This window comes from Chrysochloris asiatica, unplaced genomic scaffold (assembly GCF_000296735.1).
Source record: "Chrysochloris asiatica unplaced genomic scaffold, ChrAsi1.0 scaffold00151, whole genome shotgun sequence".
Taxonomy (NCBI): domain Eukaryota; kingdom Metazoa; phylum Chordata; class Mammalia; order Afrosoricida; family Chrysochloridae; genus Chrysochloris; species Chrysochloris asiatica.
Window position 1 is genome coordinate 4,117,449 of NW_006408669.1, and position 5,866 is coordinate 4,123,314.

Here is a 5,866-nt window from a genome sequence, read left to right on the forward strand (position 1 = left end):
GTAGAGACCTGGCTCGAGCTTGAATAAAGCAACCCTTGTGCACTTGCATCGGCTTCTGCATCGACTCCTCGGGTGGTTTTTGGGGACCCTGAACACTGGGCATAACAAAATAAAGAGTTATGGACTTTTTCCATGAACTTTTAGAAGACCCCTCATATATCTTCATCACTGTGTCAAAGATGCACCAAAGCACAGAATTCCGTGGGGCATTCCCCCCTAGCTGCAGTCCAGTGTTTCTGGACATCACAATTTGCACTCGGGAGCACCCTAGTCACACTGTCACCCCTAAGACATAGACCAAATCTGTGGCAAATCACATCTTACGTTTTGTTGTCTCTGTGTACTTCTAGTGACGTGTCTGATCTGAGGAAGCGCTAAGTATGAATTAGAACCTCGAAGAAACTCAGCGTACCATGCATGGCACAGCTTAGTCCTGTATCTATTCTTCTGACTAGGAAGACACAACACTACCGCAAATAGATGAGGAGTGATGTTTTTAAACTTGAGACTAATAACAATGTGTTCCCTCACACAGCTTTCCCATGCATTTGCTGTCACTCACACTGCTTCTGGCCATTTCCAAGTAATGACTTCACAAAGGGGAGTGAAGACAACCCTTCATTTTCAAAAGCTACTTCATTTTCACAGCAATGTTCTCTTTGCAGTCCTGTATATGACTGGAGTTGCTGCTGCCGCTGCTATCACTACTATGACACATGTCTAAAAACCCAAACCCTCTGTCATCCAGGCGGTTCCTACTCACAGCGAGCCTGTGTAGGGTTCGGAGGCAGGAAATCTTTACAGGAGCATAAGGCATCATCTTTTGCCCACGGAGCAACTATTGGGTTTAAATTGCCAGCCTTGCAGTTAGCAGTTCAGTCCTTATCCTACCATGCCACCCTAAAAATTCCCTCTCTCCCACTCCACACACCCCACAGAAACTTTTGGTCACCAGACACATAGCCAAAGAAGGACTAAACAAAGCTGAAGTACGGCTACACAAAAGTGAAGAAGGCCTACAAAAAGCTGAAGGAAAGCTACACAAGTCAGAAAAAGACTACATGATGCCAAAAAAGGCCTAGACAAATCCGAAGAAGCCCTACACAAATCCAAAGGCCTAGACAAGGCTGAAGAAGGACTAGAGAAAGCCAAAGAAAACCTAGATAAAATGTTGAGGATACTATTAATTTCCAAAATTGTTAAGCAGTGTGGTTAACATTTAAAAACTTGTCGACTTTGTATAAATGGAAGGCAGACACAGACAGTGGTTTTCTTATAAACAGCATGCATTCGTAATATTCCTGTTTTGTTTTGTTTTGTTTTAAACACAAAGCAAACATTTCTAATGTGAAAATTAATGTGATTTAATGTACTAAAGTGAAAAAGCAAAAAGGCCATTTTAGTAAGAGCACGGGGATTTTCCATCATGTTAAACATAGTGCATTTATTGTAATAAGTCTTAGTAATGATTTGCCTTTAATTACCTGAATAGTACAAACTGCACTTCAGTAGATGAAGCTAAAATACTTTAGTGCACTTTGAAAATAGAGTGTGTATTAGTAACAATAAAATAGACATTGAAAATATGTTTGTGAAACAGAAATCAACATGCAGTTTCTCTTATTCAAGAACAGGAAAACAAGAGTTTTACAGGGACAAAGGGAGGGTCTGACCCCCAGAAAGGTGCTAGAAAGGCATATGGGGATGACAGGAAATCCTGATCTGAGACCCCAGGTAGAAAGATGGCTGACGAGGCAGGAAGACTGGATATGGAAAACTGGATGAGGCAGATACCAAGGATGGTCCTGGAATTCTGAGCTCCAAAGGAGGGGATGCAAAAGTGGATCAAGTGATTTATGGGAGACAGAATTGAATAGATATGGCGAGACAGGAGATGACTGATGAGCAGTGACAGCTGATGTAACTTGCCACAGCCATCTTGGGAGTTAGTGGAAGACTTTAGAGATGAGAAAACACATGCACATGGTAGAAACCTAGCTGTGGCTTGAAAAGACAAAGATGCTTTATTTTTTCTTTCTGATCAGTGCACAACCCTATGAAATCTCTGTCTTTCCAGGCTGCCGGAGCCACTTGGAGGTTGTGAGTCCCAGGGAGAAGCTATACACAATAACCCCACTAGGGCAGGCTCTGATCCAAATCTACAAAGTGTACCCTAGACAGCCCTGGATTGGCTCTCACTAGGAAACAGGAGTTGAATGGATGCATGGTATAGAGAAAAAAAGGAAGGAAAAGAGATGAGCAATCTGGGTGGACCTGTTGGATACAGTATGGTCATTTTGAACTTTCTCAGGTGGTTGTGAAGGCAAGAGGCCATTAGATGTGAGCAAATGCTTATTGTTGTTGTTGTTAAGTGCCGTCGAGTCAATTCTGACCCATAGCGACTTTCCAAGGAGCAGCTGGTGAGCTTAAACTGCCCACCTTGCAGTTCAAACGACTTTGCAATCTGACGCATTTGCCCATAGAGGAGAGAAATCCATTGACTTTCATTTTTTGGTACATGGACTGTTTTTCTTTTTTTTCTCCTTATTCTTGCATCACAACAGAAGACAGCAACCGTGGCCATACAGTCAAGCCACAGCTGTACTCTCTACAACCCCATGAATTGGGCAAGAGCCAAACTGTAGGATAAAGTACTGGAATGCAAGGTTGGTTTGAGCAAGGTCAGCAGCTCAAACTCACCAGTTGCACCTTGGAAAACAGATACTATGAGTCAGAACCAACTCAACGACACTTAACAACAACAACAACACACCAGACCAGCGACTATAACCAACATTGGCTAGATCCACTCAATTGAACTGCATGAACACTAAATACAGTCCAGTTATGTCCAGGAGGAATTGGTGAGTTCCTAAGAATACACAAACATATATTCACCAATTTAGTACAAATACAACACCACCACAATGCCTAGAAACAGTAGAAATTTTCTTTTTATATAAAGAAACAAGACAGAATAGCTCAAACAACCAAGAGGCAGAGCTAGGAAATGCTTTTGAAGAATAATCCCTGAAACTACCTGAAAAAGAATTCAGCAGAATGATATTGAGGTACATCCGACTGATTCACAGAAAGCTTAAGGAAAACAAGGAAGAATTCAGAAAAGTGCTACAGGAACAAACTAAGTAGATACAGCATTGGAGGCAATATAAAACCTGAAAACAGAAATCCAGAGGATCAATAGTAGGATATCAGAAATGGACAATACATTGAAAGGGCAAAGGAGTAGAATGGAATCATAGAAAGCCAGAATTAGCGAGCTTAAAGTAAAATCTCTCAATACTAGAAAGACAGAAGAATAATCAGAAATAGAAAGAAAAAACATCTGAAGAAAGCCTAAGATTCATGTGGGACAGCATGAAGAGGAAGAATTAATGGGAGATCAGAATTCCAGAACAGAAAGAGACAAAGAAAACCACAGAAAAGATAGTTGAAGAACTGCTGGAAGAAGTATTCAAGAAGCTGAATGAATCTTGAACAGCATAGAACCCAACAGCAAATCACCAAGACATATCGTAATCAAATTGTCTAAAATCAAAGACAAGGAAAGAATCCTGAAAGCAGTTCGGGAAAAATGAAATGTCACATACCAAGGAAAACCAATAAAATTAAGTCCTTTTTAAAAATTTTTTTATGTACATCTTGTATTGAACATAGCAAAATGAACATAGCAAAAACATTTGTTATACCCCCCTCTAAGACTGAAACTCAAAGGGAACACATGAGCAGGCATGTAAGCTTGCTGGTGCCCATGTTGGTCTACTGGTGAGTGGAAGAGGGGGAAAGGCAGCAATGAAGAAATGGGCTGAACTCAACCACAGTCCATTGATTCCTATTGACATGGAGATGAGAGAGAGAAGAAGAAGGGCTTGTTGGTCCAAAATATGGATGAAACCTGGGGACACCTGAGCTTATGGACAAGGACATAGCCACAGAGGTCTAGAGTTGAGAGTGAAGCATCCAGCTGGTATGAATAGGGATGGGCAACTTAGACATTGTCTACCTAAAATGAGGAGGCCAAAAAGGCACGAAGTGACTGCCTTACAAGTTTTCAAAGAGGAGCTTAGTTTAATAGGGTGTGGGGAAAGAAAGAGTATCCACTGAATAGTTTTCATCTTGTCTGGATGGGTCTGGTTAAAAGAGATGGGGATTAGATTCTTATGACTCAATAATGAGTAATTGTTATCATGACTAATTGTGACTCTCATTATTGTAAAGTGATTTTACAATAGTTTACAATAGAAGTTTTGTAACAAAAATAGTGGAGTGGTTAATCTTACAGTCCAGAAACAGAGGAGCCTAGGACCATCAAAGGAAAAGAGCACAAGTGGAATGTGAGACCTTATCCAGAGAAGCAGGACACCAGAGACAGAGGCAGAGATGGGGACATGGAGAGAGGGAGGAACTGAGGACTCTAGATCCATGGGAAGTGAGGGACTAAGAAATGGCGCGGCTAGGAGGCAGACTTGCAGAATGTCCTTTGGTGGTGTAAATTATTATACATGCTTGAATATTTAAAAAAAAAGCTAAAGTGAATAGAGAGAAACACTGGTAACTGATAGTACATGGATGGGATTATAATCATTGTAATAAAACAAGGTGTATGATTTGTTGAATATAAAACTGATGATCTGCCCTGAAAACTTTTACTCAATCCACAATAAAATACTTAAATAAAATTTTCTAAAAATTAATTTTATGTGTACAAAACAAAAAATATCTATTCATTTAACTAACCAAAGGGCACATTCTGTAAGTCAGTTTCTTGTCCTCAGGCACACAACCTTTATTAGTCAATGAGTCAAGAGTCCACAGCTGCCTTAACTGTCCATACCACCATCTGCAACTGTCTCTGCTGTCACCGCTCTTCTAGGTAGGATCTGACTGTCCACTCACACTCTTATTCTTACTGGTCCTGGGTTCATCTGTTCCTGAAATGAAAGATTAACTAGTCCCCCTTTGAGTTACACACCTTCTACAATGACAGTTGTGACAATCACAGTGAATCCTGCTAGCAATGACTCACAACTGGTTCATAAAATCCTACCACTGTCACCACCACCCCCATCAGATCCATCTGGAAAAGAGCATCGAGGGACTCAAGCGTGGCAACACTAGTGAGGTTGGCCCAGGATCGGGCAGTGTTTCATTCTGCTGTGCATAAGGTCACTATGGGTCAGTACCGACTCAATGGCACCTAACAACAACAACTCAGTTACACCCCACATTCTGAAACTAAACACACTTATGAAAGCTTGTAAGCCAGCCACTTCATGCACTAATATACCCCCATTTTTGATAGCTGATGTCTAAATTGCTGGTCCCTATCAACCCAATGCTCTGGTAGTATAGTGGTTACAAATCGAGCTGCTAATCTCTAAAAGTCAGCAGTTCGAAACTACCAGCCATTTTTCGGGAGACAGATGAGGCTTTCTGCTCCCATAAAGATTTACATCCTCGGAAACCCTGTACAGGGTCACTATGAGTCAGAAGCTACTCCACAGTACTTAACATCAATAACAATCAACACAGTGCACTGAGGAAACTAGATTGTTTCTTGACAGAAAGAATCCTTCCATTCCAGTGGGGATTTTGTGCAACTGCAGGCAGGAAGCTGACTTGCAGAAGGTCTCTATGGACATTTAATGAATATATATATATATGTTGTTGTTGTCAGGTGCCATCGAGTCAGAACCGACTCATAGTGACCCCATGGACAGCAGAACGAAACAATGTCCAATCTTGGGCCAACCTCACTACTGCTGCCACACTTGACGCCATCAATGATGTCACCTGGCTGATCCATCTCGTTGGGGGTCTTCCTCTTTTTCTCTGACCCTCCACC